This window comes from Pararge aegeria, chromosome 4 (assembly GCF_905163445.1).
Source record: "Pararge aegeria chromosome 4, ilParAegt1.1, whole genome shotgun sequence".
Lineage (NCBI taxonomy): Eukaryota > Metazoa > Arthropoda > Insecta > Lepidoptera > Nymphalidae > Pararge > Pararge aegeria.
The window spans coordinates 12,044,727-12,058,480 of NC_053183.1; the positions used below are offsets into that span (position 1 = coordinate 12,044,727).

A 13,754-nucleotide genomic window follows, 5' to 3' on the forward strand; every position below is an offset into this window, starting at 1 on the left:
CATCTAAACACTTATTATAAGATATGAACGCTTATAATCGAAGGTCGGTTTTGACTAGTGATACTCTTTAACGTGAGAGTAAAATGGAATTTATTCACCTTTTTTTAATGTACAAATTCGTCCACACTTCTAGAGCAAGCGGTTGTGTCAAAATAAAAAAACAGTATTACAGAATTTGTCATTCTAAACCGAGTTACATTAGGTCTATATTTCTTCGACGTTACAATGTTTCGATACTCGAAAATGACTTCACGACTGCGAGCGTGCAAGTCTTACACTGAGCTTTCAGAGCTGATGGGCGTCTACTACTGATTGAGACATTGAGTGCCTTTTGTTTTATATGCACGGGATTATGAAAGAAACTGGCATTCACTTACACAATGCCGGAGAACTATTGATAATATTATAAAGCGCTGCATCCTATTACGTATCCGACCGGTAGTTGCTCAGCTTATTATGATTAATGTTACCGTATATTGCTGGTTCAAGTTCTCAACACGAGCTAGTGCCACCTCACCGCAACTTATTACAAATAAACTACTAACATATTACAGAGGGTTAACCTTACGCCTCGGTATAAACGATTACTGTGAGATATTTGCAGTAATAACAGAGGATGCTCTTTAAAACACTATAAGGGTACAGGAGCAATTATGCAAATTTGGATAGTACTGCAATCAGGTTCAGTGCAGTTTATCTTCGAAAATATATTTTAACATTAGATTCAACAATTTTCCAATAATTTACTGTGATGAAGTTTGAAATTAGTATTAGTTAAAAACACGCTTTACAACGTAATCACGTATGAAATGTGAATGTTACCGTAAATGATACTCCTGAACCTCTACGTGTAAGGAAGATATTTTAAACTCCCAAGTAAACTTAATAATGGTTATTTTTAATTTCAGGATTTTTGAAGGTTTTGATTATTGTTACTCCTTCACGGTACAATGTCTGAATTTTAAGTAAAGATAGCTTAGGTGTAACCTGAATTCTGTTGATTCGGCTAGGTTTTATAAAAAAAATTGGAAAGTTACCCAAAAAATAACTTGCACAGTTTCAGTTGCACTACAGGCAACTACTGTAACTTCACCTGACTAGCGCTTCCGTGTGGAATGCGAAAAAGGAACGTTTGGAATCGTTTAATAGAAAAACATGTCATTTGTCAAACTTAATTTAATCAAATTGAAGTCAATCTGTGCCAAGAGATTAGACTCCACCATTTAAGGATAAAGTACTTCTTTATTCGCGAAACCGATAAGTGGAGTTCGTGAAACACAAAAAGTTTTATTTCCCTAAAGTTTTGTTCCGTTTCGAATTCATATGCTTACCCTCAATGATTCAAAGCGAAAGTTATGTTAAATAAACTTTCTTAGCTTAGAATACGATTTAAGTTTTTATCAGTACTACTAAAAAAAAAAGTCTATAGACTTTTCTTTTGGTGGTAATGATACTACATATCTAATATATGTAATTCCAGTGACTTTTCTTTCAGTAGTAATGATAGCACTTATCTATTATATGTATTTCCAGTGTCACGATGTGTGTCCGGGATGAACTCCGTAACTAATGAACCGATTTTAACCTTTTTTTTAATGTGCTCAGCTAGTTAATAATTATAATAATCTAGATCTGTCTGGGTCGTCTGTGTGGGTCTGATCATTATAAAACTACTACTATAAAAATTTTAAGTCCTGACTGACTGACTGGGGTTAGAAAATTGTAATTTTTACAGTAGGTTTCCATTAAAATGTAAACATCTACTATGAAATAATCTATCCCGTAGAGGGTAATTGTTAAAATTTTGGTGTTAAAAGTACTATGAAACTATATATATATATATATATATATATCCATGAAACTTGGTATCTGTGCATTCGGTTAGAAATAAAGATATTAGTATTTCCTATTTTATTAACAGATTCTCTAAATTCCTCATCTACAGCTGCTCATAGATTATTAGGAGACAATGTTAAAAAAGTGCAATGTTTTATGTAAAACATATCTCTTCATCAGATATTATACAGAACTTTAAATCACTATGATTAAAAAAGACAGGTGATTTTTGGGGTATGTCTGTGATAGCTAACATCATTGACATTATTGCCCCTTATATTTTTAATGAATATATTGATATAGGTATTTTTTCAAATTTAATGAAACATGGGAAACTCATTCCTCTATTTAAATCTGGCATTAAAACTGACCTAAATTATTACAGGCCTTTATCAATCTTACCTTCTCTTAGTTATACGAGTATATTTAAAAAAAATACATATACTTAACTAATTTTTAAACACTTTAATGTTAATATGTAAAAACTTCTTCACCGAGATCGGTATTGGCTTTACTATAAGTCGTAGCACAACGGATGCGGGTGCTAAACAGATGAAAAATAGTTACGATGCCTGGGAGTATTCACAAAATGCTATTGGTGTTTTTAGTGATCTATTCACAGCATAGCATTGTGTTGATTATAAAACCTTGCTACTTAAACTAAGCTATTATGATATAAAAAATGTTGCCCTTTTGACGGCCGACTGGCGCAGTTGGCAGCGACCCTGCTTTCTAAGTCCTAGGCCGTGGGTTCGATTCCCACAACTGGAAAATGTTTGTGTGATGAGCATGATTGTTTTTCAGTGTCTGGGTGTTTATCTGTATATTATAAGTATTTATGTGTATTATATTCATAAAAATATTCAACAGCTATCGTAGTACCAATAACACAAGCTACGCTTACTTTGGGGCTAGATGATGATGTGTGTATTGTCGTAGTATATTTAATTATTTATTTATTTTATTTTATTTGATTGCCTCTTATCTACGTGATACAATTCAAAGGGTATGCATAAAAGACATAAAGTCTCAGGGTTCGTTTGTCCTAATCATTGTGTCCCACAAGGCTAAATATTGGGTCCCTTTCTATTTTTAGTGTATATAATTGATCTACCACACCATGCTAGTGGCTATTGGCTCAACTCTAAGAATATGAAATAATTAAGCTCAACTGCCTATACAGTCAGAAAAATTAGACAGTATGCAGAAGTGAAAACTGCAAGATTTGTCTATTTTGCACACTTTCATGGTGTCATGTCCTACGGGATCTTGCTATGGGGCAAAGTAGTTGATATAGATATTTTATTTAAACAACAATAATTGCCAAAGTTAGGATTTGTAAGATCTGAGATGGTCTACCATTACTCTTTTCTCTCACTCACTAGTAAAAATATAGATTGTTTTATGTTAATTTCGGAGATTTAAAGATGTAACTTTATAGAAGAACCTGCCTTGATCCTACTTACATTTTTATGGATTCACTTTTAACCTAACGAGGAACTGAGGAACGTATCCTCAATATTTTTCAACATTCCACATGTTCCATACAACAAAAAATAGAATTAAAATTCGATTTTCTACCTTAGGTGTAGGATCTTAAGATGAAAAATTAGGTTACACATGAGCACTTTAATCAATGTAAAATTCCGTAACATGTTAAATTACAAGTGAGTCGCGCGAACATGTCGAGCCTATTTCCATTTTACGAGAGGAAAGCACCACGTGTAGGCGTCGGTCGTAAACATATGTACCTACCTACCTACTTTAAAAGGGCCCGGCCGGCGGGAGTCTTATACCTATCCTCTTCACTTCGAGTGATGCATTTCGGACATTATCAAAGCCGACTCATAATAAATTCAGTTCGTGATGGCCATGGGAAACCGGTGGATGTAAATCAGGTTGACTTTACACAAATTTACCCTTGTTATAAGGGTGGTATGTTTAGGCGTTAAATAAGTTTACTTGGTCCCAGCTGTGTGGTATAAGATCTAGGTATAGTAAATGTTGTTGAATTTTTTACGAAACGACGTGTAACGTACACGTATAACAAGATTCTTCTCATTGAAATGAAAGGAAAATAAAATACCTTATCATAGATAAATTTGCACCGATAACTACGAGTATGATAAACAATGAAACAATTTTGCAGACCCATTACAATCGGTGGTCTTATTGCTAAGCGGTGATAGCCCAGTGGGATGGACCTCAACTTCACTTTTGGGGGGCCGGGTTCGAATCCCAGCAAGCACCCCTAACTTTTCTAATTTATGTGCGTTTTAAACAATTAAATCACTTGGTTCAACGGCGAAGGAAAACATCGTGAGGAAACCTGAGAGGTGTGTGATGTCACCAATCCGCACTGAGCCAGCGTGGTGGGCTACGGCCTTAACCTCTTCTCATTGCGAGAGGAGGCCCATACCCTGTAGTGGGTCAATGGGTTGATATGATGATTGCTAAGTAAAAAGTCTCTTGCAATCTGCCTTACTAGGGTTTATAGTGTGGCCTAAATTTTTGCGGTACGTTAGTAGGTAAGCTATTTGAATGAAGGCAAATTTTTAGATTTCTATGATAGCCATTATTTTCTCAGAATTGTGATCTTATTAAGATTGCGTCATCTCTTCATATTAATTATTGTTATCCTAACTTCGTTTCCACGAAAGACGATAAATACGTCATTTACTGAGGTCATCGGCTTTGCAACGATTAAAGTCCACGATCCGCCCGGTAATTACAATTTCAGTCAGCCTCTTGTGCCCAAAAGAAACTATATTGTTCTGAGTTGTTTCTATAGTTGTAGTGCGCTCTAGGTGCGATAAGACTCTTCTTTATCGCCTTCAATTCGCCATACGTCTGACAATCTTCTACATTTTAAACCGAAGTGAATTGCAATACCAAAATCTTGGACCATTTAATTCTTTACCTCTGCTTATTTCAACATCATTAAAATAGGGATTTCATAACCCTCTTTGAGCAAGCACAAAAGTTCACATATAATAGTTAAAAACTTAATTAATGAAATAGTTTTACTTATAGCTGCTTAGTAATATTTTATAGCTGCACAGCTTTAATAATAAACCTATAAATTTGTCTTATTTATATAGCCAGCATGTATGCAGCCAGTAAGAAGTATGAAGCCTTCTGTATCTGTATCGATAAAAAAGTAAGTATCACCAATTCGAAATAGGAAACCCGCAACGCAAAAATATCACAAATATAAGAGGGAAACGTAACCCAATACCCGGCTAAAGTATTATGTAAATAACAATTTAGCCGCTACCTGTCACATGTGTACATTTCCCGTTACCAATGCCACATATTGGAAATTTGTATTTACAATATAAATAGGAATCCAATAAATTCCATATTCCGACATGATTGGAAAACTAAAAGTAAATGTAAATTCTGCTTTATTATCAATGCCAACCAAAACAATAAAATTGCAGATGATAAGAAAATATTACCCAGTAACTAGCTAGCTAGTAATACCGTGTCGTAACGACACGGTATTACTAGCGGCTTACTAGTGGTTCAGAATACAGTAAACATCACACCTCTTCTTTTCTAGAGTGTCGTACGAGGTGAGATTGTAAGATCTGAGATGGTCTACCATTACTCTTTTCTCTCACTCACTAGTAAAAATATAGATTGTTTTATGTTAATTTCGGAGATTTAATTAATGTAATGGAGAACTTGCAGCAGGTTCCTCTATGCGACTCCATCTAATGCGATCACCAACCCGTCCGTCCAGCGTAGTAGTTATGGGCAAACCCTCCCATTTGTAGAGGCCTTAAGTACAGCAGAGGACTGTTATATGCTGTTGATGAACTATATAATATCTTTACTTATAATAAAACTGTAACTGGAAGATTTCTGTACATTTAATATATTTTGAAAATTTTGACCGGGGGATGCTTTATAATCGATACTGAGTCGAAAACAGATTTTTTTTAATTTTTGTCCGTCTGTCTGTCTGTCTATCTGTCTGTCTGTCTGTCCGGGCATCTCCTGGCAACTAACAGCAAGTCGCAAGGCATATGTGAAAACGATCGAATTCATGCGTACCATCCTACTAATATTATACCAGTTAATGTGAAAGTTTGTGAGGATGGATGTATGTATGAACTAAAATAATGACAACTAACTAACTCATTATACCACGTAAAATAATAGTAGGTACATAGCTAGCCACGATGATTATGATATTAGCATTAGATCTATTCTAGCTCCTATTGAAGTCGCGTGGGTCCGCTAGTAATAAAATAAAATCTTTATTGATCAGAAAATTAATGAAACATTTACAAACTCAAATATAGTTAGGTGGGTTGCTAAGTATGTGTAAATAACAATTTAGTCGCTACCTTACAAAATAAATGTGTACCCACATTTTCCGCTACAATTGTGGCAATTCCACATATTGCGAATATTTGCATTAAAAATAGGAACTGTATAAAGTCTATATTCCAAAAATAATAACTTTGTTTACTTTTCGCGTATGTTTGTGATTGGATGATTGAAAAATGGACGTGTAATCGATCCATTTTAATTAGACGATCCAATATTTGGATTATTTGTTGAAACTTTACTATACAGTTGTGAATATCCTCAATTATGCATCTAAATTTTTTTTTTGTTTTATTGTTTTTCCAAACCAATTCTGCTAATCTATATCTCTGCGAATTTTCTTTCGCTGGGCCCAAATCCGTACAAATAATAGGACGAGAAAATGGTGAAAAATGGTTATAAAATTAGCCCGTAGCGTAAATATTAACTCTACTTAAAAATACCAGGGTTCCCAGTTCCCAAATGATGGGAACGTATTTTTTTTCTGTAGCGTCAGAGAACAGGGTTATTAATCTAAACAACTACAGAACACTGAGTTGTAACTTTTCGGTACTCTAGGCACTCCAAGATGCAAGTTAATTCCGGATTTTCATTAGGTCGAAAAGTCAGCTTGGAAATAGTCAGCTTGAAGATGGGACGGGCACATCAATATCAAATTGATGTTCTTTGCCCAAAGATTCAAGAATTGCTCCATATTATGAAGACTAACTTGTCCTATATAAAGCTGGAGTCTGTGCTAGGGCACCAAGGAGAGCACTTCTAGCTTGTCAGAAGCTTTTTCTATGCTTTCTAAAGAACTCTTTTCTCGAGTTCGTATATCGAACCTTTTCTGAAAGTCACCAATGTTTTTTACAGTGATAAGTAATATTTAAAAAAGATGTTTAAGAGTTTATTTTTAGGAAAAAAATATTTTTATTTTAAAGACCTGTAAGGCCTTTAAATGTTGCTTGTATTTTCACAGAAACGCAATTTCGTCTTTATTTCAACTACCCTTTGAAGGGAGTATTATAAACATTATTATATATATATACATAAGTAATAAACAGTAAATAAAAAAATCTATTTATTTTTATCGGCATTCAAACGAGTAATTGCTTATTTACTAAGAAGATTCAACGGAACAGTCAGTTGATAAAATTGTCGCACACAGCGCGGCCCTTTTTACGAAATGGCCTGCAAATATCCTATTTTCTTGAGCCCTGCTCAAGGCCTTTTTGGCATTTATCCATGTATATTCGGGAGTTGCCAACTTTCTAGGAGAGTAGGAATTGATTTACCAATGCACAGAGCTTTGTGGCGAGGCAACGCAAATTAAATACACAGTTATAAATATATTTCTAATGTACGGAAGCTTGATTATAACATATGCAAAATACCGTTAACGAAATCTATGTAGTTTGTATAAAGCGTTACGTATAGTCTCTTTTGGTACAAGAACTTCAAAGTAAACACGATGTTACAATGTGATTTTATTTATGTAAACTCTATAATTCCAAACCACTACAAGTTAAAGAAATAAAAGAAGGAAGACACACGAATATATCTATTACTATATACTAGGCTATCACTATATATAATAAAAAAGTAAACTTTATCAATTCTCCCGCTGCGCGCTGTTCGCGGAGTATAGCAAATTAAGCTTCATTTTCATAATACAATTGAAATTTTGTATATCTGAGATTTCGAGCTAGCATAGGCAAATCTTGATAAAGATGAAAAATTATATTAATTTTACATTATTATACATAATATTTACGTTTGATTGACTATTTAGTCAGTACAGGCAACAAAGCAACTCGTTAGCGTACTTTCTTTTGGTTTGAAATCTTACTGAAATAAAATGTAGCTAAAAATGTAGATTTCTACATGTAAGAGATTTTTAGAAATCGATCATACAGTTTGTAAGGTAAGTAATTCATTACATAGAAACATATAAAAATATAATGTTTCCTCTTTATTTTATTAGTATTGATATAAACAAAAACGTTAAAAGTGGACACTGTTGTATAGTGAACAACCGCCTGCCACGCACAGCGGGGCTCTTTTAACGAAATAGCCTGCGAATCTCTAATTTTCTTGCTCAAGCATGCCCTTTACTTATTCATGCATGTAGGGGGTGGGGAAATGTCGGTTGCTACGCCAATTTTCTGCGAATTCAAAGATTAACTTTCTCTTTGAGTACATAAAGTACAATGCCATTCATTATTTCAAAAATTGGTCAGTAAATGAGTTCGCTTTGGGCATAAATCTCCCATTTTATAATACCCTTTATATGTTATTCAAGAGAGGTCTTATAAATAAGCGTGGAATTAATTTGAAACAGACTGGTAAAGAGTGGTACTGGTACAGAGGTAAAATCAACTTTACCATTTCAATATAGCATTTGACGTAACTTCGTAGATATTTCAGAATTTAAATAAAATAATAAATAAAATAAAAAGCCTTTTATTTCTTGCATTCCATAGTACAATTTCATTTACAGTGTGCATATAGAATAGATTAGAAATAAATAAATTAAAATTAATGTGATTATGATTAGCAAATAATTACAATATAATAATAATATATTCAAATCCATTTTATTTTTGTAGTTTAATTTAAAAATGTATAAGTAAATTCATTAGTTGTCGATTTAAGTTAGTGTTATAATTTGCATAACATCTTCGCAGTAATCAATTTAATGTTTTTTTAGCAACAACCCTCTCCATGAAAGGTAAAGGCCTCCTCCAGAGAAGACCAGTACTCTCTATTCTCTGCCGCTCGTAACCAATGAGGACCTGCTACTTTTATGATATCGTCTACCCAGCGTGCATTTGGTCTTCCTCTCTTTCTCTGTCCTAGTGGGCCTGTCCATTGTGTTGTCTTTCTTGTCCATCTGTCGTCGCTTAGCCTCGCTACGTGACCAGCCCATCGCCATTTGAGCTTTTGTGAATAATTGAGAGCGTCAATGGCTTGAGTTTTCTGTCTTATATGAGTGTGGCGGATCTTTTGGATTTTCCTTATTTTCATAATGCTCCTCTCCATACTCCTTTGGCTGGATATAATTTTGTTTTTTACTTTTCTGGTAAATTTCCAAGTTTGGCAGGCGTATGTTAATGAGGGCAGTAGGCAGGTGTTCATGACTCTCGTATTTCAGAATTTATAGTGGTAAAATCTACCGATGTCTGGCGCGAACCGAACCTAGTACCTCCTAGGATCTAACTCAACAATTGAACATGCATGCTATATAAATAAACAAGGAACAGATATAAAGATTAATTCACTGAAATTGGATGTTGAAAAAATTAACCACATGGAAACAAACTAAGAACCTTGTTTTTGAACGTCGGTTAAAAATCAATGTATCATACAAAGTTATATAACTGAAATAATAAATCCAGAAGTTCTTTATAGATATAACTGTCGAATCCCTAGCGATTCCGTACTCCATATTTTTGTATTATTCCTGCTTTAAGTTGTTCACACTATCGCACACGGGGGAGCGTTCGAAACTTTTCTGAAAAGGTAGTTTTAATATAACGCCAGTCGTCGGGCCCAAGGCTAATTAGAATACCACCGTTTAATTATAACGACTAATAAGCTGAGGTGCGCAGTGACAAAAGGCTTAGCAGGAGTTTCTATGAATAAATTACCAAAGGGTGCAGCTGCGATGATTTTAATACGCGTTTTATTCAGCCCACACAAAAATTTCTTCCAATTTTATAATTGGAGCTACTGAATTTATAGGTTTTATTTTTGGAAAAGTAGTGCTATTTTACAACTGGATTCAGTGGGTCGATTGCGAAACGTTGTCATTATGACTGTCATCAACACAGTCACCCACGCTGGCCAAATGCGGCATGTGGATTGATATTTATTTTTATTTATTTATACACCACAAATAGTAAAAAAGAACAATGGACACAACAAAAATAAACTTTACTTATCGGCCGGCCTTATCGCTTAGTAGCGATCTCTTCCAGGCAACCTTAGGATTAGGAAAACCAAGGGAAACCGATTGGTGGGGTGTATTATTATTATATACATACTTACGAACAATTACACACTAATACTTATCAAGATTACACACATAAAATACTAATAATAATAAATATAAAAAATAATGAGATACTAGATACTTTCAGAACTCTCAGGCATGCATATTTCCTCGTGATGCTTCCCTTCACCGCTATACTGAATTGCTTAAAAATCATATAAATCCAAAAAGTCTGAGGTGCTGGGGAACGTAGCCGGCAGTGATAGCCTGGAGATTAGAACCCTCCAGGCTATCACTTCATTAGAGTCATCATCATCATCATATCAACCCATTACCCGCCCACCACAGGGCACGGGTCTCCTCCCACAGTGAGAAGGGTTTAAGCCGTGATCTTTCCACGCTTGCACAGTATGGATTAATGGACTCCACAAACCTTTGAGAACATTATGGAGAACTTTCAGGCATGCCGGTTTCCTCACGATGTTTTCCTTCACCGTTGTTGCAACTGATATTTTAATTGCTTAAAATGTTCATAACTTAGAAAAGTGAGAGGTGCGCCCGGGATTCGATCTCGGCCGCACCGAAAGTGAAGCCGAAGCCGCAACCACAAGGCTATCAACGTTCATAAGAGTAAGTACTTAGCATTATTTCGTTAAAGTGTAATAACCTGCAGTGCAGTCGCAAAAGGATTAGAAGAAATGAATAGGTGTTCTAGCGGTAACTTTGATAAAGTACCTAAGTACTCACAACCTAGTTATGCCAACATTTTCCTAAATATACTGCAACAACATAGTAAGCGCCTAGTTAAAGAGTGCAATCACTTTCCTAAGTGAAACTGGCATTTGAAATAAAAATTGAAAATATCTCACAAAATGCCTGCTCTTTATCTCACGACAGCTCTCTCAAACTCCCAGATAAATATCGGGCTTATACTTATACTTTGAAAGTAAAACACAGTATGAAGTTGATTTACCGGGAACAAGAAAGCGTTCTTATTGTTTAAGCCCGGTTATATAAATGAGAAGAAATACGGGATTACCGTAAGTTTAGGTAAATTTACATTTTTATATTCCGGATGGGTACGTTTTTTGTGTTCTACTTTTAGCGTTTTCACCTTTTTAGGGTTCCACATAAGAACCCAATACTATGATACGCCTATCTGTCTATGTGTTCGTTTGTTCGCCTGCCACGGGGCAAAGCCGTAAATTTACTCTTACTTGTTAGCAGAAAACGTGTACCTTTGGCGGTAAGGCAAAAGTACACGTATAAGGCAAATAATAAAAAAAAAGTTAAACCTTACCCTGTTTAAAAAGTCACACACAGGTTATTAATAACACATAGGTTTTATTTGAACCTGCTCTATCTAAACAAAGGTAAAGTTTTAAAAATTTGGTAACAAAAATAGCAAAACTTTAAATAATAAAGGAAGGATATCTTGTACTACATCTAGATAGGATAAATAACAATTTCATTCAATCGCACCCGGCGAGTGCCACTGGGTGATAAACCAACACTGACTGTCTGCATATTTATCTGTCACAGGGATATAACTTGGTGTACGGGTGCGGTATCCGTGAGTTATTTCGCAGATTACGAGCATGCCATCTATCTCGTTATTTACTAGAAGAATTACAGGAGTAAAACACTTCCAAACTTGTAATCTTGCTACATAATTTAGGTATCTATGCGCCAAGGCGCCTCAATATGATTTCGTCAACAGTTGGTGGAGTTTGCAGTTCATCAGGTTAAAGTTCTCTTTAGTTATGCTATACAACTTCTCTAAATTACCTATTGTTCTTGCCTCTTCCCAGACATGCTAACAGTTATAGATGAAATCGAGTCAACTATGAATGCGAATGTTTATGATCTTCAACATTCTGTTATGAAATTTAAAACCTAAATGTCTGTATTGATAATATTTCAATAAAACTTTTAACTAAACTAATTTCTATAAATGCCTACGTCGAATGGTGCCAAGAATGCTAGCTGTATCACCACTCTGAACAGCTAGGCTGATTCTTTACGCTAAAAATGAAACAGCCCTTCTCTCACCAGATGAGGCAATCAACCGCGGCGTATTTTTGTATGTCTCGAAAGAAGTTTTTAGCACTAAGACTCCATGGGGCAGGGTCTTCACGGCAAATAAAACAATTCAGAGGGTTACAATTTTGCATACTAACTCCAAAAACGGCAATTTAAAATAGGTTAAATGTTATAAATCCTGATTAGGTAAATAACACCCTAGAAGCCTTCTAAAACTGGCGAAAGAGATAAAAAACAAATATGCAAGTATGCTTGGCGAATTGATGAAGACGAAGATTGCTTAGCGCCACCGCCATCAATATTCCAGATACCCACATTGCAAATATTGTTTTACTAGGTACAAATTTTGATGGCGTTTTTACTTATAGGTTTGTGTCCGTCCGTTGGTCGGGACTGAAGCAAGGCTGCAACCATGAAGGAATATCTACGGTGAGCATTCGGCACAGGCTGCTGTTTTACTAGGCCTGGAAAATCTCTTTTGGTACGTAAGACAGAGAATGTACTAGACTGAGACCACTTACGTCAGATGCGTTTATACGTACGCTTCGTAGGGCCTTAGAGTGTAAATAAAAAGTGAGAACATTGACCACTGCCTATGCCACGTGATTGACCGTGGGCCCCATGCGTTGCTTGCGGTCCAAGTAGCAACTAGCCTCCCAAATGCCGTACACTCGAAGTTGTGACCTTCGAAAGGCCGCTGTCTGGCACGTCACGCGATAAAACGTAGTGGCTATGCACAGCTTCTGATCGATGTAGTAACCTAGATACCATACTGTGATCTTCCACTTTACATTGTGGCCTCTGGGCGGCTGCCATCTAACACGTCACGTGATAAACCATAGTGGCTATGTACAGCTTCAGATTGATGTAGCAACGCAGTTACCGTACCGAGATCTTCCTCTCTACGTTCTGGCTTCCGGACAGACGTTGCCTGATCCGTCAGGTCATTGATTGTGGGGACCCTGCACAGAATCTGATTGATGTAGCCACCCAAATACCGTACCGAGGTCTTTCACTCTATGTTGTCGCCTCTGAAAGGCTGCTATCATGCACGTCACGCGATAAACCGTAGTGGCTATGCACATCTTCTGATCGATGTAGTAACCTAGATACCATACTGAGATCTTCCACTTTACATTGTGGCCTCTGGGCGGCTGCCATCTAACACGTCACGTGATAAACCATAGTGGCTATGTACAGCTTCAGATTGATGTAGCAACGCAGTTACCGTACCGAGATCTTCCTCTCTACGTTATGGCTTCCGGACAGACGTTGCCTGATCCGTCAGGTTATTGATTGTGGGGACCCTGCACAGAATCTGATTGATGTAGCCACCCAAATACCGTACCGAGGTCTTTCACTCTATGTTGTCGCCTCTGAAAGGCTGCTATCATGCACGTCACGCGATAAACCGTAGTGGCTATGCACATCTTCTGATCGATGTAGTAACCTAGATACCATACTGAGATCTTCCACTTTACATTGTGGCCTCTGGGCGGCTGCCATCTAACACGTCACGTGATAAACCATAGTGGCTATGTACAGCTTCAGATCGATG

The 13,754-nt window shown here is 36.1% G+C and overlaps 1 protein-coding gene across 1 annotated transcript in view; it reads left to right on the top strand.

Moving 5' to 3' along the window:
* The window catches only part of LOC120637664 (methylcrotonoyl-CoA carboxylase subunit alpha, mitochondrial), a 328,715-nt gene that overhangs the window by 257,471 nt on the left and 57,490 nt on the right, over nt 1–13,754 (top strand). The window lies entirely within an intron of this gene.